Source organism: Ranitomeya variabilis, chromosome 3 (genome assembly GCF_051348905.1).
Source record: "Ranitomeya variabilis isolate aRanVar5 chromosome 3, aRanVar5.hap1, whole genome shotgun sequence".
Classification (NCBI taxonomy): Eukaryota; Metazoa; Chordata; class Amphibia; order Anura; family Dendrobatidae; genus Ranitomeya; species Ranitomeya variabilis.
The window spans coordinates 652,939,037-652,961,507 of NC_135234.1; positions in this window are offsets into that span (position 1 = coordinate 652,939,037).

Consider the following 22,471-nt stretch of genomic DNA (forward strand, 5'->3'; position numbering starts at 1 on the left):
GAAACCAAAGTAGCGGAACTAGCCCGATTATTGAGGGCGAACTCAGCCAATGGCAAAAAAGTCACCCAATCATCCTGATCAGCAGAAACAAAACATCTCAGATAAGTTTCCAAGGTCTGATTCGTACGTTCGGTTTGGCCATTCGTCTGAGGATAGAAGGCCGAAGAAAAAGACAAATCAATGCCCATCTTAGCACAAAAGGACCGCCAAAATCTGGACACAAACTGGGACCCTCTGTCAGACACAATGTTCTCCGGAATACCATGCAAACGGACCACATTCTGAAAAAACAGCGGAACCAAATCAGAGGAGGAGGGTAACTTAGGCAAAGGCACCAAATGGACCATTTTAGAAAAACGATCACAAACCACCCAGATGACAGACATCCTCTGAGAGACTGGAAGATCCGAAATAAAATCCATGGAAATATGCGTCCAAGGCCTCTTCAGGACAGGCAAAGGCAAAAGCAATCCACTGGCATGAGAACAGCAAGGCTTGGCCCGAGCACAAATCCCACAGGACTGCACAAAGAAACGCACATCCCTCGACAAAGAAGGCCACCAAAAGGACCTAGCCACCAAATCCCTGGTACCAAAGATCCCAGGATGACCCGCTAACACTGAAGAATGAACCTCGGAAATAACTCTACTGGTCCATCTATCCGGGACAAACAGTCTCTCCGGTGGACAACGGTCAGGTCTATCGGCCTGAAACTCCCTGCAGCACCCGCCGCAAATCAGGGGAGATGGCAGACAAGATCACCCCCTCTCTGAGGATACCAGCCGGCTCAGAAACTCCCGGAGAGTCAGGCATAAAACTCCTAGAAAGGGCATCAGCCATCACATTCTTTGAGCCCGGAAGGTATGAAACCACGAAATCAAAACGGGAGAAAAACAGCGACCATCGAGCTTGTCTAGGATTTAACCGCTTGGCAGACTCGAGATAAATCAAATTCTTGTGATCCGTCAAGACCACCACGCGATGCTTGGCTCCCTCAAGCCAATGTCGCCACTCCTCGAATGCCCACTTCATTGCCAACAACTCCCGATTACCAACATCATAATTCCGCTCGGCAGGCGAAAACTTTCTAGAAAAGAAAGCACATGGTCTCATCACCGAGCCATCAGAGCTTCTCTGTGACAAGACAGCCCCTGCTCCAATCTCAGAAGCATCAACCTCGACCTGAAAGGGAAGAGAAACATCAGGCTGACGCAAGACAGGAGCCGAAGAAAACCGATGTTTCAGCTCCTGAAAGGCCTCAACGGCCGCAGAAGACCAATTAGTCACATCAGCACCCTTTCTAGTCAAATCCGTCAAAGGCTTAACCACACTAGAAAAATTAGTGATGAAGCGCCGGTAAAAATTAGCAAAGCCCAAGAACTTCTGAAGGCTCTTCACCGATGTAGGTTGAGTCCAGTCATAGATGGCCTGGACTTTAACTGGATCCATCTCAATAGTAGAAGGGGAAAAAATAAAGCCCAAAAAGGAAACCTTCTGGACTCCAAAGAGACATTTAGAGCCCTTCACAAACAAGGCATTGGCACGCAGGACCTGAAACACCATCCTGACCTGCTTCACATGAGACTCCCAATCATCAGAAAAGACCAAAATATCATCCAGGTACACAATCATGAATCTCTCCAGATACTCTCGGAAGATGTCGTGCATGAAGGACTGAAACACGGAAGGGGCATTAGAAAGCCCATCACCTCCATCATTGTCTCCCCCACCATCATTGCCCATCACTTGCATCAATGCCTCCCCTCACCTCCATCATTGCCACCCCACCACCACCATCATTGCCCATCACCTCCATCATTGTCTCCTCCATCATTGTCTCCCCCCACCAATATCATTGTCCTTCACCACCACACACACACACACACGCAGGCACACACACACACACCTCACCGCAGCTCATCTCACACACATGCAGGCACACACACACACACTCACACACACGCAGGCACACACACACTCTCACACACACACGCAGGCACACACACACAGGCACACAGCACAGCTCACCTCCCCGCAGCAGCAGCTCATCCCAGCAGCCTCTTCCTCGTTGGAAGCTTTCTGTTTGAGACAGCACGCTGGATGATGACATCATCCAGCTGGGCTGTCTCAGACAGGAAGCAGGACGCCAAGAGGTGAGCTGCTCTGTGTGAGTCTGTGTGCCTGCATGTGTGTTTATGTGTGCGGTGCAGTGTGTGTGTATGTGTGCGGTGCTTTGTGTGTGTGTGTGTGTGGTGGTGGAGCTTTACATGCAGGCAGTGTTAGCTGCAGCCTGCAGCTAACACTGCCCGCTATTAAAAAGAAATAGTATTCACGCCTCTCCACGCCCATAGGGGCGTGGGGAAGCGTGAATATTCATTTTGCTTTAGCAGCGGGGACGGGATCCTGTCTCCAGCTGCTTCTATTGGCACAGGGCAGGCCCCCTTGACTCAGGGGCCCCATAGCCACTGGCTGGGGGCCCCTGGAGCAGTGGGGGCCCTAGGCAGCTGCTGGCCAGTATGCCAGCAGGTGTCAGTGCCTGGGCCCACCAGAGAATCCTCCGATTCTCCGGTGGGCCAGTCCAAGCCTGACTCTATACATATTCTGCATTTATTTATCTGACACATTAATGACTTAATCTGACCAAGCCTCACACATCCATGGACTGTGTTTCTTTTGGCAGCAATCATCCTTTTGTCCTATGTTCCATCAATTGGCCTCTATTCCTAGAAGGTACTTCATGCAATCTATTTTGGTAGCTCGGTAGTTTATTTTAATCCTTATCTATTACCATTGATGGGTCAGCACAGAGAACCTTTCTCTCTACCAGCTGCTACTCAACTTACAGTTGGTCAAGGAAGAGCACCAGTGCTTTTTATATATTCTGATTATATTAATACAAAATAAAAATTGTGACACATTCCCTTCAAGCTCTCAGTATATTTCTCTATGTCAGGAGCCTATTTATAGCCACTTGCCTTGAATATGTAATTTAAGACCTAATATTAATGCCGTTCTTCTCCTTTATCTAGCGCTGTTTTTCTTTTGTTCCTCAGTCTCTCTATTCCATAAATAAAGTCCACTATTTCATTTCCCTGGAATGGAGAGATGCAAGGACAAAAACATGAACAATGCCAGATTCGGGAGAACAACAGGTACCATTATTTACATATTTATAGCAAGTGACAACCCCTCTTTAAGTTTTAATTCTTCTCTCTGGATGTCATGGTCACTGCACTTTTTTTTGGATTATTGATATCTGGCTCAAACTCACAAAATGTATTTGAACAGATTTAAATGAAAGATTTTCACAAAATAGGAAACAAGCACATACTGGACATTTGTATGAAATTGTGACTTTGGAAAATATTCATACACCTGAAATAGTGTGGAAAATAAGTATTTGATACACTGCCGATTTTGCAAGTTTTCCCTTCTATAAAGATTGAATTGGTCTATAATTTTTATTGTAGGTTCACTTCAACTGTGAGAGACAAAATCTAAAAAAAAATCCAGAAAATCACATTGTATGATTTTTACATAATTAATTTGTATTTTATTGCATGAAATAGGTATTTCATGCAATAGAAAAACAGAACTTAATATTTGGTACAGAAACCTTTGTTTGCAATTACAGAGGTCAGACGTTTCCTGTAGTTCTTGACCAAGTTTGCGCACACTACAGCATGGATTTTGGCCCACTCCTCCATACAGATCTCCTCCAGATCTTTCAGGTTTCAGGGCTGTTGCTGGGCAACATTGAGTTTCAGTTCCCTCCAAAGATTTCTATTAGATTCAGATCTGGAGACTGGCTAGGCAATTCAAGGACCTTGAAATGCTTCTTACGGAGCCACTGCCTGGTTGCCCTGGCTGTGTGTTTTGGGTTATTGTCATGCTGGAAGACCCAGCTATGACCCATCTTCAATGCTCTTACTGAGGGAAGGAGGTTGTTGGCCAAATCTCGCAATACATAACCCCCTCCATCCTCCCTTCAAGACAGTGCAGTTGTCCTGTCCCCTTTGCAGAAAAGCATCCCCAAAGTCTCATTTGATTACATGACCTACTCAAAAGCCTCCTCTGGATCATCTAGATGGTCATTGGTGAACTTCAAATGGGCCTGGACATGTGCTGGTGTGAGCAGTGGGACCTTAACGTGCCCTACAGAATTTCAATCAATGACAGTGTAGTGTGTTACTAACAATAACGTTTGAGATTGTGGTCCCAGCCCTCTTCAAGTCATTGACCAGGTCCTCCTGTGTAGTTCTGGGCTGATACCTGACCTTTCTCAGAATCATCCTTACCTCACGAGGCGAGATATTGCATGGAGCCCAAGACCGAGGAAGGTTGACAGTAATCTTATGTTGCTTCAATTTTGCACCAACAGTTGTTGCCTTCTCACCAAGCTGGTTGCCTATCGTCCTGTAGCCCATCGCAGCTTTGTGCAGGTCTACAGTTTTATCCCTGGGGTCCTTAGACAGCTCTTTGGTCTTGGTAATGGTGGAGAGATTGGAGTGTAATTGATTGAGTGTGTGGCCAGGTGTCTTTTATACAGGTAACGAGTTCAAACAGGTGCAATTAATACAGGTAATGAGTGCAGAGTAGGAGGGCTTCTTAAAGAAAAACTAACAGGTCAGTGAGTGCCAGAATTCTTGATGGTTGGTAGGTAATCAAATGCTTACAGTGGAGAAAATAATTATTTGATACACTGATGATTTTGCAAGTTTTCCCACTTACAAAGAATTACTACAATTATTACAGTGGCTAGGCCACTCCATGACACTGAAATGCTTCTTACGGAGCCACTACTTAGTTCACCTGGCTGTGTGTTTGTCATACTAGAAAGTTGTTGACCAAAATCTTGTGATACATGTCCCCATTCATCCTCCCTTCAATACAGTGCAGTCATCTTGTCCCCTTTGCAGAAAAGCACCCCCAAAGTATGATTTTTACCTCACCATGTTTTATAGTTTGGGCAGTGTTCTTGGGGTTGTACTCATCTTTCTTCTACTCCAAATTCGGTGAGTGGAGTTGATACCAAAACATTTTATTATGTAAAAATCATACAATGTGATTTTCTGTTTTTTACTTTTAGATTCTGTCTCTCACAGTTGAAGTGTACCTACGATAAAAATAATATATAGAACCTACAAAGAAAATTATGCACAATTGGACAACTATTATATCAAATGATCATCTTTATTGAAATTTAAAATACCAACAACAAACAAGGAAAATCTATAGAAAAGGATGCTATGAAGGTGACGCTGCACTTTGGCCGCAGGCCAGAGGATATGCTAGTAAACTACAATGATAAGAATCATACCAAAAAGAGACATGTGTGCTGATGTAACACGGGATATAAAGAGCCCGGCTGGTAACGAATATCCAGTTCAGCACAAACACATTAAATATAAGGAAATAACTTACGAAAATGAAGCATGGAAACCTCCGACCTGCGGCGCCACCCCTACGCGCGTTTCGGCGTGCGTGCCTTCTTCCGGGGGAGTGGCGTCGTCAGGTCAGGTGTAGCAGATATACATGTGCCCAGCCAATGGGGATTAACTCCTATAATAGCACCGAAGTGCCGGCCATAAGCGGCGCATGCTCAGTTGAGAGCGGTGGGGCACTGATCCCAGAGTGCGTCATCGCTGGAGTACCCACAGAAACGTGAGCAGGTACCGCCCATACACGATGGTAGCGATAGAGACGCCGTCTGTGATTGTGAGCCACCCACCCCCAGCGGGCATGCGCACTGGCCGTAAACTAAATAATCAGGCAGAAGGTAAAAGACAGAGCCACAGAAACGAAAGTGCAGCAGTGCTAGTGAACAAGTGTATATTATAATATAACTATAAATAGAGCAAGTGACGATAAAAGCATATCAGATACTAGCTCATAAAATATTACAAGAGCTAAAACATGGTATTAAAATATGCTATAATATGAAAAAGGGTAAAAAACGTGCTAGACACCGAACAAAGTACTAAGTGAACAGTATTAGAACGCAAAAGCAATAAATAATACAAATATATATATATATATATATATATATATATATATATATATATATATATACAGTGACAATATCACATATAGCACCCCAATGATACAACATAATATACAAAATATATAAACATTAAGAGACACCAAAAGTCATATAAAACACTGTAAATAGTCCTACAGCGATAAACATAGTAACAGTGCATATGCTGGTGCCACCAAAAACGTGGATCTGTGATGAAACCGCGGCACAAGTAGATGATCTTCTCCTGATATGAAACAGAGTATTCACCACAGGAATAAACCAAATGGTGTAAACCGGATACAAATCGAGTTGAAGAGAACTGAAAAAACGGATAAAGAGAGTTAAAAGACACAGAATTATTAAAAACAATAAAAAGAACCCCTGACGAGGCCAATTAAAAATCCAATGACGGGAAACCCAGAGAAGATGCACAGTGACACTTACTCACAAAAAGGGGGCATAGCTTATCATTTCATTGAGGCCCTGGGGGGATGTAGTACGTAACTCCCAAATCCATCGGGCCTCCTTCTGGGCTAACATTCGTCCCACACCACCACCCCGAAGATTCAAGCGTACACAGTCAATACCCTTAACTTGAAGTAAAGAAGGATCGCAGGCATGAAATTGTTTAAAATGCCTCGGCACACTCTTCAGAGCGTCCATGTCTATCTCATTTTTTGCAGCCAAAATGTCTCTGACATGTTCCCTCACTCTGATTTTAAGGGCCCTTGTGGTCAATCCAATATAGATTTTAACACACGGACAGGATGCATAATACACGACGGCCGTTGTATCACACGTGATGGTATGTGTGATTTTGAACACACGTCCATCAGTTGAGGAAAAATCCTTTGCTGTTATGATGTTGGGGCAAGCCACACACCTCCCACATGGTTTGCAACCCCACACTGAGAGTGGTCTCTGCCGCTCAGGCTGAAATAGTGGGGAAGGAGTTTTCGGTGTATAGTAGCTCCTGACTAACATATCCCCTAGATTCGGAGACCTTCTGGCTGTTAGTGAGGGTTTAGATGGTAAATACAACTTTAAAACAGGATCGGCCAGAAGAATGGGCCAATGTTTATCCATAATCTGGTATAACTTTTTCCAATGAGAGTTAAAGGTTGTCACCAATCTCACCTGATTGCTGGACTCGTTTTGTCTAGACATATATAGTAGTTGCTGACGGTCTGTATTCCTCGCTCTATTGTAAGCCCTTTTTATAGATCTTCGGCTATAGCCTCTCTCCAAAAAACGGACCTTCATCTCTTCTGCCCTGGTTTCAAAATCCGCAAGATTAGAGCAGATTCGTCTAATACGAAGAAATTGTCCAGTGGGAACCGCATTGACCACATGGGGAGGATGTGCAGAACTGGCATGGAGCACTGAATTGACGGCCGTGGTCTTACGGAAGGCATCGGAGGACAAAAGACCGTCTGGACCCCTCCTGACCAAGACATCTAAAAACTCGACTTGATGGTAGCTGGAATTGAAGGTCAAATGAATGTTTAAATCATTATTGTTAAGCTCTTGAAAAAACAATTTTAAATCATTAGAAGTACCTCGCCAGATCAAAAAAATGTCATCAATGTAGCGGGCCCAAAATATGACCCGCTCCATTGATATACCCCGATCTGACGAGAAAAGATCCCTCTCCCACAGCCCCAGGAACAAATTAGCATATGAAGGCGCACAAGCCGCCCCCATTGCTGTGCCCTGGAGCTGCAGGAAGAAGGACCCGTTAAACAAGAAAAAATTTTTGGTAAGTAAAAATTCGAGCAAAATCAACAAAAATTCCACATCATCAGCCGACAAATCTGTCATGGTCAGAAAGTGGGAGACCGCCCTCAAGCCATCCTGGTGTCGAATATTCGTGTATAAAGATTCAACATCACAAGTGACGAGAAGCATGTCATCGTCAATGTGAATCGAATCAATCTTTTTGAGAAAATCAGACGTATCCCTAGTGTAGGAGGGGATCGTCTCCACCAGGGGCTTGAGGAACGAGTCAATATACCTCCTAATGCCCTCCGTAAGGCCACCAACCCCAGATACGATGGGCCTACCTGGGGGAGCCCGTAGGTTTTTGTGAACCTTGGGCAAGAGGTACAATGTTGCTATCCGCGGATCCTTGACCAAAAGGATGTTCCGTACTTCTGTGGTAATTAGATTCCTCTCTTCAGCTCTCCCAAGAATTTTACACAATTGCTCCTTGTATGAAGATAAAGGGTTAAACGTTAGTTTTTTGTAATGTGACGTATTCCTCAACTGACGATAGGCCTCAGCTTCATATAATTTAGTGGGCCAGATGACAATGTTTCCGCCCTTATCGGCCGGTTTGATGACAATATCCTTAAGGCCCTTCAAACGTTTAATACATTGATGCTGAGAGGCAGTAAGATTGTTTTTAAAAATAGTAGAGGGTATACTGTCAATATCATTACTCACCAACTGAACAAAAATCTCCACATTAGGACAAGCAGATAGTGGTGGAAATTTCGTTGATTTTGGACGGAGTGAGGGAGGAATCTTTCCCAGGGACGGACCATGATGTTCAATGGCCAATTCTTCCAACATCCTTAAAGCAGCTTGTTCAGATGGTAAAGGGAATAGTTTCTGAGTTTCTTCACAATAGAACCATTTTTTGAAGAGAAGTGAACGACCAAATACATGTAAATCTTTCATGATTGTGAATTTATCACATCTTGAGCTAGGAGAAAAGGTTAGACCTTTAGACAAAACATAGATTTCCTCATTACTAAATTTATAATCAGATAGGTTGATCACCTTTAAAGCATCATTCCGTGAGTTGGAACCTTGAGGACGTTTATTTGTATCTGTTCTTTGTTCCTTCTTTCTTTTATTCTCGTTACCAAAACGTGTTCTCATGGAATGGTGAGACGTATCTGAGGTTTCACCCGAAGATGAAACGGATGAAAAAGACACAGATCTTTGTCTCCTAGGACCGTGGTGTCTCCACCTATATACTGTACCTTGCTGGTAATCATTACTGTCACGGGAGACTTTCTTAGCCTGATTAGATTTAATTTGTTTCTCCCATTCATCCGAATTCTTGTCCATAGTTAGGTTAAATGCTATTAAACTCTCGGGAGAGGAAGCCTCCTTCAGGTTACCAAATAGTTCATCAATCTCAATTTCTACTGCCAAAACCGATTTCTTATTTAAATCAACCAATAGTTCCATGAATTGGAGGGATGATTTAGTACAGATCTCTTCCCATTTGCCAATAAAATTCTCATCGCTCACCGGGAACGACGGGAACACTTGAATCCTCAAGCCACGTGGGATGATTTTTTTCTTTAAATAATTCTCCAAAAGAGCCCTATTCCACCACATTCTTGTACGTTTATGTAGCAGACGTTTGATCTTTATTTGTAGGCCACTTACATCACCCTGAGAACCCGTCATCAGATTGGTGGCGTCACCATCAAAGACCTGAGCAGCTTGAGCCTGCCAGGAAACATCCCTGTTTTTGTAATCCATTGCAAACCAAGAAATATTATTCTGTGAAAATACACAGGATTAATTATCAACCAATACTGGTAGGCAATACACAGAATACAGCATACATATATCTGTGTCCACATACGGAGATATTATACAAGAAAAGTAAAAAAATCCATGCAGAAAACAATATATAGAACCTACAAAGAAAATTATGCACAATTGGACAACTATTACCGTATATACTCAGTATAAGCCGACCCGAGTATAAGCCGACCCCCCTAATTTTGCCACAAAAAACTGGGAAAACTTATTGACTCGAGTATAAGCCTAGGGTGGAAAATGCAGCAGGTACCGGTGAATTTCAAAATTAGAAATAGATACTCCATACCATTCATTATGGCCCCATAGATGCTCCACATAAAGCTGTGCCATATATAATGCTCTGCACCGTTCATTATGGCCCCATAGATACTCCACATAAAGCTGTGCCATATATACAATGCTCTGCACCGTTGCCCCATAGATACTCCACATAAAGCTGTGCCATATATACAATGCTCTGCACCGTTGCCCCATAGATAGCTGTGCCATATATATATATATGCTCTGCACCATTGCCCCATAGCTGTGCCATATAGTGCTCTGCACCGTTGCCCCATAGCTCTGCCATATAGTGCTCTGCACCGTTGCCCCATAGCTGTGCCATATATATAGTGCTCTGCACCGTTGCCCCATAGCTGTGCCATATAGTGCTCTGCACCGTTGCCCCATAGTTCTGCCATATATAGTGCTCTGCACCGTTGCCCCATAGCTGTGCCATATATATAGTGCTCTGCACCGTTGCCCCATAGCTGTGCCATATAGTGCTCTGCACCATTGCCCCATAGCTGTGCCATATAGTGCTCTGCACCATTGCCCCATAGCTGTGCCATATAGTGCTCTGCACCGTTGCCCCATAGCTGTGCCATATAGTGCTCTGCACCGTTGTCCCATAGCTGTGCCATATAGTGCTCTGCACCGTTGTCCCATAGCTGTGCCATATAGTGCTCTGCACCGTTGCCCCATAGCTGTGCCATATAGTGCTCTGCACCATTGCCCCATAGCTGTGCCATATAGTGCTCTGCACCGTTGCCCCATAGCTGTGCCATATAGTGCTCTGCACTGTTGCCCCATAGCTGTGCCATATAGTGCTCTGCACCGTTGTCCCATAGCTGTGCCATATAGTGCTCTGCACCGTTGCCCCATAGCTGTGCCATATAGTGCTCTGCACCGTTGTCCCATAGCTGTGCCATATAATGCTCTGCACCATTGCCCCATAGCTGTGCCATATAGTGCTCTGCACCGTTGCCCCATAGCTGTGCCATATAGTGCTCTGCACTGTTGCCCCATAGCTGTGCCATATAGTGCTCTGCACCGTTGCCCCATAGCTGTGCCATATAGTGCTCTGCACCATTGCCCCATAGCTGTGCCATATAGTGCTCTGCACCATTGCCCCATAGCTGTGCCATATAGTGCTCTGCACCGTTGCCCCATAGCTGTGCCATATAGTGCTCTGCACCGTTGCCCCATAGCTGTGCCATATAGTGCTCTGCACTGTTGCCCCATAGCTCTGCCATATAGTGCTCTGCACCGTTGCCCCATAGCTGTGCCATATAGTGCTCTGCACCATTGCCCCATAGCTGTGCCATATAGTGCTCTGCACTGTTGCCCCATAGCTCTGCCATATAGTGCTCTGCACCATTGCCCCATAGCTGTGCCATATAGTGCTCTGCACTGTTGCCCCATAGCTGTGCCATATAGTGCTCTGCACCATTGCCCCATAGCTGTGCCATATAGTGCTCTGCACCATTGCCCCATAGCTGTGCCATATAGTGCTCTGCACCGTTGCCCCATAGCTGTGCCATATAGTGCTCTGCACCATTGCCCCATAGCTGTGCCATATAGTGCTCTGCACCGTTGCCCCATAGCTGTGCCATATAGTGCTCTGCACCGTTGTCCCATAGCTGTGCCATATAGTGCTCTGCACTGTTGCCCCATAGCTGTGCCATATAATGCTCTGCACCATTGCCCCATAGCTGTGCCATATAGTGCTCTGCACCGTTGCCCCATAGCTGTGCCATATAGTGCTCTGCACTGTTGCCCCATAGCTGTGCCATATAGTGCTCTGCACCGTTGCCCCATAGCTGTGCCATATAGTGCTCTGCACCATTGCCCCATAGCTGTGCCATATAGTGCTCTGCACCATTGCCCCATAGCTGTGCCATATAGTGCTCTGCACCGTTGCCCCATAGCTGTGCCATATAGTGCTCTGCACCGTTGCCCCATAGCTGTGCCATATAGTGCTCTGCACTGTTGCCCCATAGCTCTGCCATATAGTGCTCTGCACCGTTGCCCCATAGCTGTGCCATATAGTGCTCTGCACCATTGCCCCATAGCTGTGCCATATAGTGCTCTGCACTGTTGCCCCATAGCTCTGCCATATAGTGCTCTGCACCATTGCCCCATAGCTGTGCCATATAGTGCTCTGCACTGTTGCCCCATAGCTGTGCCATATAGTGCTCTGCACCATTGCCCCATAGCTGTGCCATATAGTGCTCTGCACCATTGCCCCATAGATGCTCCACATAAATATGTGCTGCTGCTGCCGCTGCAATAAAAAAAACAAAAACACATACTCACCTGTCTTGCTTGCAGCTCCTCGGCGCCATCTTCCCGGCGTCTCTCCGCACTGACTGATCAGGCAGAGGGCGGCGCACACACTATATGCGTCATCGCGCCCTCTGCCTGCAGTCAGTGAGGAGAGAGAGACGCCGGGAAGATGGCGCCGACGCCCGGCGTGTGGAACCAGGACAGGTGAATATGCGATACTTACCTGCTCCCGGCGTCCCGCTCCTTCCCCCTGCCTGTCTTCGGTGCCGCAGCCTCTTTCTCTGTCAGCGGTCACCGGCACCGCTTCATTAGAGAAATGAATAGGCGGCTCCGCCCCTATGGGGGGCGGAGCAGCCTATTCATTTCTCTAATGAGCGGTCTCACGTGACCGCTCAGGGGAAGAGGCTGCGGCACCCGGAGACAGTGGGACGTGCAGGGGGGGCGCCAGGAGCCCCGGAAGCAGGTAAGTATATGACAGTGCTCACCCGCCGACCCCACCACCGATCATGACTCGAGTATAAGCCGAGGGGGCACTTTCAGCCCAAAAATTTGGGCTGAAAATCTCGGCTTATACTCGAGTATATACGGTATATCAAATGATCATCTTTATTGAAATTTAAAATACCAACAACAAACAAGGAAAATCTATAGAAAAGGATGCTATGAAGGTGACGCTGCACCTTGGCCGCAGGCCAGAGGATATGCTAGTAAACTACAATGATAAGAATCATACCAAAAAGAGACATGTGTGCTGATGTAACACGGGATATAAAGAGCCCGGCTGGTAACGAATATCCAGTTCAGCACAAACACATTAAATATAAGGAAATAACTTACGAAAATGAAGCATGGAAACCTCCGACCTGCGGCGCCACCCCTACGCGCGTTTCGGCGTGCGTGCCTTCTTCCGGGGGAGTGGCGTCGTCAGGTCAGGTGTAGCAGATATACATGTGCCCAGCCAATGGGGATTAACTCCTATAATAGCACCGAAGTGCCGGCCATAAGCGGCGCATGCTCAGTTGAGAGCGGTGGGGCACTGATCCCAGAGTGCGTCATCGCTGGAGTAAATGAGCTGGGACCGCCCACAGAAACGTGAGCAGGTACCGCCCATACACGATGGTAGCGATAGAGACGCCGTCTGTGATTGTGAGCCACCCACCCCCAGCGGGCATGCGCACTGGCCGTAAACTAAATAATCAGGCAGAAGGTAAAAGACAGAGCCACAGAAACGAAAGTGCAGCAGTGCTAGTGAACAAGTGTATATTATAATATAACTATAAATAGAGCAAGTGACGATAAAAGCATATCAGATACTAGCTCATAAAATATTACAAGAGCTAAAACATGGTATTAAAATATGCTATAATATGAAAAAGGGTAAAAAACGTGCTAGACACCGAACAAAGTACTAAGTGAACAGTATTAGAACGCAAAAGCAATAAATAATACAAATATATATATATATATATATATATATATATATATATATACAGTGACAATATCACATATAGCACCCCAATGATACAACATAATATACAAAATATATAAACATTAAGAGACACCAAAAGTCATATAAAACACTGTAAATAGTCCTACAGCGATAAACATAGTAACAGTGCATATGCTGGTGCCACCAAAAACGTGGATCTGTGATGAAACCGCGGCACAAGTAGATGATCTTCTCCCTCACTCCGTCCAAAATCAACGAAATTTCCACCACTATCTGCTTGTCCTAATGTGGAGATTTTTGTTCAGTTGGTGAGTAATGATATTGACAGTATACCCTCTACTATTTTTAAAAACAATCTTACTGCCTCTCAGCATCAATGTATTAAACGTTTGAAGGGCCTTAAAGATATTGTCATCAAACCGGCCGATAAGGGCGGAAACATTGTCATCTGGCCCACTAAATTATATGAAGCTGAGGCCTATCGTCAGTTGAGGAATACGTCACATTACAAAAAACTAACGTTTAACCCTTTATCTTCATACAAGGAGCAATTGTGTAAAATTCTTGGGAGAGCTGAAGAGAGGAATCTAATTACCACAGAAGTACGGAACATCCTTTTGGTCAAGGATCCGCGGATAGCAACATTGTACCTCTTGCCCAAGGTTCACAAAAACCTACGGGCTCCCCCAGGTAGGCCCATCGTGTCTGGGGTTGGTGGCCTTACGGAGGGCATTGGGAGGTATATTGACTCATTCCTCAAGCCCCTGGTGGAGACGATCCCCTCCTACACTAGGGATACATCTGATTTTCTCAAAAAGATTGATTCGATTCACATTGACGATGACATGCTTCTCGTCACTTGTGATGTTGAATCTTTATACACGAATATTCGACACCAGGATGGCTTGAGGGCGGTCTCCCACTTTCTGACCATGACAGATTTGTCGGCTGATGATGTGGAATTTTTGTTGATTTTGCTCGAATTTTTACTTACCAAAAATTTTTTCTTGTTTAACGGGTCCTTCTTCCTGCAGCTCCAGGGCACAGCAATGGGGGCGGCTTGTGCGCCTTCATATGCTAATTTGTTCCTGGGGCTGTGGGAGAGGGATCTTTTCTCGTCAGATCGGGGTATATCAATGGAGCGGGTCATATTTTGGGCCCGCTACATTGATGACATTTTTTTGATCTGGCGAGGTACTTCTAATGATTTAAAATTGTTTTTTCAAGAGCTTAACAATAATGATTTAAACATTCATTTGACCTTCAATTCCAGCTACCATCAAGTCGAGTTTTTAGATGTCTTGGTCAGGAGGGGTCCAGACGGTCTTTTGTCCTCCGATGCCTTCCGTAAGACCACGGCCGTCAATTCAGTGCTCCATGCCAGTTCTGCACATCCTCCCCATGTGGTCAATGCGGTTCCCACTGGACAATTTCTTCGTATTAGACGAATCTGCTCTAATCTTGCGGATTTTGAAACCAGGGCAGAAGAGATGAAGGTCCGTTTTTTGGAGAGAGGCTATAGCCGAAGATCTATAAAAAGGGCTTACAATAGAGCGAGGAATACAGACCGTCAGCAACTACTATATATGTCTAGACAAAACGAGTCCAGCAATCAGGTGAGATTGGTGACAACCTTTAACTCTCATTGGAAAAAGTTATACCAGATTATGGATAAACATTGGCCCATTCTTCTGGCCGATCCTGTTTTAAAGTTGTATTTACCATCTAAACCCTCACTAACAGCCAGAAGGTCTCCGAATCTAGGGGATATGTTAATCAGGAGCTACTATACACCGAAAACTCCTTCCCCACTATTTCAGCCTGAGCGGCAGAGACCACTCTCAGTGTGGGGTTGCAAACCATGTGGGAGGTGTGTGGCTTGCCCCAACATCATAACAGCAAAGGATTTTTCCTCAACTGATGGACGTGTGTTCAAAATCACACATACCATCACGTGTGATACAACGGCCGTCGTGTATTATGCATCCTGTCCGTGTGTTAAAATCTATATTGGATTGACCACAAGGGCCCTTAAAATCAGAGTGAGGGAACATGTCAGAGACATTTTGGCTGCAAAAAATGAGATAGACATGGACGCTCTGAAGAGTGTGCCGAGGCATTTTAAACAATTTCATGCCTGCGATCCTTCTTTACTTCAAGTTAAGGGTATTGACTGTGTACGCTTGAATCTTCGGGGTGGTGGTGTGGGACGAATGTTAGCCCAGAAGGAGGCCCGATGGATTTGGGAGTTACGTACTACATCCCCCCAGGGCCTCAATGAAATGATAAGCTATGCCCCCTTTTTGTGAGTAAGTGTCACTGTGCATCTTCTCTGGGTTTCCCGTCATTGGATTTTTAATTGGCCTCGTCAGGGGTTCTTTTTATTGTTTTTAATAATTCTGTGTCTTTTAACTCTCTTTATCCGTTTTTTCAGTTCTCTTCAACTCGATTTGTATCCGGTTTACACCATTTGGTTTATTCCTGTGGTGAATACTCTGTTTCATATCAGGAGAAGATCATCTACTTGTGCCGCGGTTTCATCACAGATCCACGTTTTTGGTGGCACCAGCATATGCACTGTTACTATGTTTATCGCTGTAGGACTATTTACAGTGTTTTATATGACTTTTGGTGTCTCTTAATGTTTATATATTTTGTATATTATGTTGTATCATTGGGGTGCTATATGTGATATTGTCACTGTATATATATATATATATATATATATATATATATATATATTTGTATTATTTATTGCTTTTGCGTTCTAATACTGTTCACTTAGTACTTTGTTCGGTGTCTAGCACGTTTTTTACCCTTTTTCATAATATAGCATATTTTAATACCATGTTTTAGCTCTTGTAATATTTTATGAGCTAGTATCTGATATGCTTTTATCGTCACTTGCTCTATTTATAGTTATATTATAATATACACTTGTTCACTAGCACTGCTGCACTTTCGTTTCTGTGGCTCTGTCTTTTACCTTCTGCCTGATTATTTAGTTTACGGCCAGTGCGCATGCCCGCTGGGGGTGGGTGGCTCACAATCACAGACGGCGTCTCTATCGCTACCATCGTGTATGGGCGGTACCTGCTCACGTTTCTGTGGGTACTCCAGCGATGACGCACTCTGGGATCAGTGCCCCACCGCTCTCAACTGAGCATGCGCCGCTTATGGCCGGCACTTCGGTGCTATTATAGGAGTTAATCCCCATTGGCTGGGCACATGTATATCTGCTACACCTGACCTGACGACGCCACTCCCCCGGAAGAAGGCACGCACGCCGAAACGCGCGTAGGGGTGGCGCCGCAGGTCGGAGGTTTCCATGCTTCATTTTCGTAAGTTATTTCCTTATATTTAATGTGTTTGTGCTGAACTGGATATTCGTTACCAGCCGGGCTCTTTATATCCCGTGTTACATCAGCACACATGTCTCTTTTTGGTATGATTCTTATCATTGTAGTTTACTAGCATATCCTCTGGCCTGCGGCCAAGGTGCAGCGTCACCTTCATAGCATCCTTTTCTATAGATTTTCCTTGTTTGTTGTTGGTATTTTAAATTTCAATAAAGATGATCATTTGATATAATAGTTGTCCAATTGTGCATAATTTTCTTTGTAGGTTCTATATATTGTTTTCTGCATGGATTTTTTTACTTTTCTTGTATAATATCTCCGTATGTGGACACAGATATATGTATGCTGTATTCTGTGTATTGCCTACCAGTATTGGTTGACTACGGTAAAAATAATAGACCTCTTCATTCTTTGTAGGTGGGAAAACCTGCAAAATTGTCAGTGTATCAAATACTTATTTTCTTCACTGTACACATTAGGGTCATTTAAACTATTATGAAAAACTGACCGATTGTTTAAACTAGGTTTTTGTGTTCTATGTATTTTCAATATAAAAATGGCATTTTTTTTCATGTCGCATTCTGTTTTTTAAAAAAATTCTGGCCATTGGAGATTTTTTAGACTCTAACTTCATGTTTATTTATGAACTAACACGTGAACATTAGCCACAATGAACAGTCTCTGACTCTTTATTTTCTTTATTTGCACTATTATTATTTGTTATTATAGCACCATTTATTCCATGGCGCTTTACATATGAAAAGGGGTATTCATAATAAAAAACAAGTACAATAATCTTAACCCCTTAAGGACCAAGCCACTTTGTAGGACCAGGCCTTAATTTTGAAATCTGACCACTGTCACTTTATGAGGTTATAACTCTGTAACGCTTCAACGGATCCCACTGATTCTGAGCTTCTTTTTTCATGACATATTGTACTTTATGATAGTGGTAAAATTTCTTCAAAATTTCTTGTGTTTATTTGTGAAAAAAATGTACATTTGGCAAAAATGTTGAAAATGTCAAAATATTTAATTTTATGCACCTAAATCAGAGCGTTATGTCACACAAAATAGTTAATAAATAACATTTCCCACATGTCAACTTTACATCAGCACAATTTTTGAAACAATTTTTTGGGGTTAGGAAGTTATAAGGGTTAAAATTTGACCAGACCAAATTGATTTCTCAATTTTCCAACAAAATTTACAAAACCATTTTTTAGGGACCACCTCACATTTGAAGTGACTTTGGGGGCCAATATGACAGAAAATACTGAAAAATGATACCATTCCAAAAATTGCTCCCACCAAGGTGTTCAAAACCACATTCAAGAAGTTTATTAACCCTTCAAATGCTTCAAAAGAATTGAAGCAATGTAACATAGTAACATAGTTATTAAGGTTGAAGGAAGACTTTAAGTCCATCTAGTTCAACCCATAGCCTAACCTAACATGCCCTAACATGTTGATCCAGAGGAAGGCAAAAAAAACCCAGGTGGCAAAGAGTAAGCTCCACATTGGGGAAAAAAATTCCTTCCCGACTCCACATACGGCAATCAGACTAGTTCCCTGGATCAACACAATATCAAGGAATCTAGTATACCGTATTTTTCGGACTATAAGACGCACTTTTTTTCCTCCAAATTTGGGAGGAAAGTGTGGGTGCGTCTTATAGTACGGATATAGCATGTGGGGAGGGGGGCAGCAGCGAGTGGGATCGCACTGTTATCCCACTTCAGGATGTCCCCGCTGCCCGGAATCAGCTGCTGAGGAAAGCACATGGCCTCGCTGATTAAGTGCAGTGAATATTTATTAGCTGCTCCCCGCCCACCGATCAGCTGAGCGGTGAGCCGGGAGCAGCAAATGAATGCTGCACTTAAGCAGGGACACACAGTTTCCCCAGCACTGATTCCGGGGAGAATCTGTGTGTCCGGGGGAGGAGGAGGCAGCAGCAGGGGCCAGGAGATTGCTGCATACCTGCCTGTGCTGGACGCTGAGCTGTGGTGCACAGGGAGGACCTGTGTGATGTCAGAAGTGGGCGGGCTGGAGCATCACATGGCAGCTCAGAACCCTCCCTCTTGTGACATCATCACAGGTCCTTCAGACTCCCACCTAGAATCTGCAGCTTTCTCTTATGTCCTGCGCTGTGGAAAGGCAACAACAACAGGGAGGGCTCTGTGTGTGTGCAGCCATGGGATGCTCCAGCTTTTACCTCACCACAGTGTGGCTGGCTGCCACAATTAAGAGGTCAGTCTTTACAAAACACAATAAAGCACTCTGCCACTCCTTTGGTGAACTATAACTCCCAGCATGTCATAGGATCTGCAGGACATGCTGGGAGTAATAGTTCTCCCATGGGATTTTAAAGCAGCACTCCAGTGTTATTTTGCAGTGCTGGAGTGGTGCTTTCACTATAAGCCCTGTGCACCCATTCTTAGGGCTCATTTCCACATGCGAGGCACACGTCCGTATCTCGCATGTGGAAACCAAGCTGTGGAGCCGGCACTCCAGAGCGGAGCGTGCGGCCGCATAGGAACACATGGAGCTGCACAGCTCCGCTCCAAAGTGCCGGCGCCAGAGCTTGGTTTCCACATGTGAGATACGGACGTGTGCCTCGCATGTGGAAATGAGCCCTTATACTCACCCTCCAGCGTCTTCATATCGTACTTCACAGACACCACACTGGTCCCGCAGCTTCCAACATAATAACATACTATTATATATAATAACACCACATATAATAGTATGTTATTTATGTTATTAAATATTTTACCACATTTTTTTTGCTTCAAATATTTTTTTCCCTATTTTCCACCTCTAAAACCTGGGTGCGCCTTATAGTCCGGTGCGTCTTATAGTCCGAAAAATACGGTATATACCCTGCAACATTATACTTTTCAAGAAGGGCATCCAGTCCCCTCTTAAATTTTAGTAGTGAATCACTCATTACAACATCGTATGTCAGAGAGTTTTACTGGCCTATAATTTCCGAGTTCAGTTTTTGTCCACTTTTTGAATATTGGCACCACATTTGCTTTACGCCAGTCCTGTGGTACAGACCTTGTTATTATGGAGTCTTTAAAGATTACAAATAATAGTTTATCAATGACTGTACTTAATTCCTGCAGTACTCGGGGGTGTATCCCATCTGGGCCCGGAGATTTGTCAATTTTATTGATTTTTAGACACCACCGTACTTCCTGCTGGGTTAAGCCGGTGACATTTAGGGTATGTGCACACGTTGCGGATTTCTTGCAGAAATTTCCTGAAGAAAACCGGAAATTTTCTGCAAGAAATCCGCATTTTTTTTTTGTGTTTTTTTTCCGTTTTTTTCGCGTTTTTTTAGCATTCTGCAAGCGTAATTAGCTTGCAGAATGCTAAAGTTTTCCAAGCGATCTGTAGCATCGCTTGGAAAACTGACTGACAGGTTGGTCACACTTGTCAAACATACTGTTTGACAAGTGTGACCATCTTTTTACTATAGATGCAGCTTATGCAGCATCTATAGTAAAAGATAGAATGTTTAAAAATAATAAAAAAAATTAAAAAAATGCTTATACTCACCCGCAGACAGCTGATATCCTCACCGGCGTCCGTTCCGTATAGATGGTGTGCGCGCGCAGGACCTTCCATGACGTCGCGGTCACATGACCGGTCTCGACCAATCACAGGACGGTCACAAGACCGTGACGTCATCGCAGGTCCTTCACCGCACATCAGCTACAGGAACCGAAGCGGCAGCATGCAGCTGAGAGGCGGGAAGACATCGAGGGTGAGTATAGGACTATTTTTTATTTTAATTCTTTATTTTTGACCACTTATATGGTGCCCAGTGCGTGGAGGAGAGTCTCCTCTCCTCCACCCTGGGTACCAACCGCACATAATCTGCTTATTTCCCGCATGGTGTGCACAGCCCCGTGCGGGAAGTAAGCAGATCAATGCATTCCTAGGTGTGCGGAATCCCCGCAATTCCGCATTTTTAATGAACATGTTGCTTTTTTTTCCGCGATGCGATTTTTTCGCGGAAAAAATCGCAACATTTGCACAAAAAATGCGGAATACACTGTAAATAATAGGAGGCATATGTTAGCGTTTTTTTCGCGTTTTTATCACGTTTTTATAGCGAAAAAACGCGAAAAAAACGCTAAAAATCCTGAACGTGTGCACATGTGTTGTGAATTTGCTTTTTGCTCCCTCTAGTGGTTACTAGTTTTTTTGACTCTGGTTTTTCTGTCATTCCTTTATCTGCACCTGGGTCGTTAGTTAGGGGTGTTGCTATATAAGCTCCCTGGACCTTCAGTTCTATGCCTGGCAACGTAGTTATCAGAGCTAGTCTGCTGTGCTCTTGTCTACTGATCCTGGTTCCAGTTATATCAGCTAAGTCTGCCTTTTGCTTTTTGCTATTTGTTTTGGTTTTGTATTTTTGTCCAGCTTGTTCCAAATCTATATCCTGACCTTTGCTGGAAGCTCTAGGGGGCTGGTGTTCTCCCCCCGGACCGTTAGACGGTTCGGGGGTTCTTGAATTTCCAGTGTGGATTTTGATAGGGTTTTTGTTGACCATATAAGTTACCTTTCTTTATTCTGCTATCAGTAAGCGGGCCTCTCTGTGCTAAACCTGGTTCATTTCTGTGTTTGTCATTTCCTCTTACCTCACCGTCATTATTTGTGGGGGGCTTCTATCCAGCTTTGGGGTCCCCTTCTCTGGAGGCAAGAAAGGTCTTTGTTTTCCTCTACTAGGGGTAGCTAGATTCTCCGGCTGGCGCGTGTCATCTAGAATCAACGTAGGAATGATCCCCGGCTACTTCTAGTGTTGGCGTTAGGAGTAGATATATGGTCAACCCAGTTACCACTGCCCTATGAGCTGGATTTTTGTATTCTGCAGACTTCCACGTTCCTCTGAGACCCTCGCCATTGGGGTCATAACAGTTTGCCAGGCCAGTATTAAATGTTTAATGCATTGCAGAAGAGGGATTATAAGAAAGAAGATTCTGAGTTTTTTTTTTTCTTTTTCCCCTTTACCTCAGAGTGGCTATGCTTGCTGCAGACATGAATGTCCAGACCTTGATTACAAGTGTGGACCAGCTGGCTACTCGTGTGCAGGGCATACAAGATTATGTTATCAGAAATCCTAGGTCAGAACCTAAAATACCGATTCCTGAACTGTTTTCCGGAGACAGGTTTAAGTTTAGGAATTTCGTGAATAATTGTAAATTGTTTTTGTCCCTGAGACCCTGTTCATCTGGAGATTCTGCTCAGCAAGTAAAAATTGTTATTTCGTTCTTACGGGGCGACCCTCAGGATTGGGCTTTTTCGCTGGCTCCAGGAGATCCGGCATTGGCTGATCTTGATGCGTTTTTTCTGGCGCTCGGTTTACTTTATGAGGAACCCAATCTTGAGATTCAGGCAGAAAAGGCCTTGCTGGCTATGTCTCAGGGGCAGGACGAGGCTGAAGTGTATTGCCAAAAATTTCGGAAATGGTCCGTGCTGACACATTGGAACGAGTGTGCACTGGCCGCTAATTTT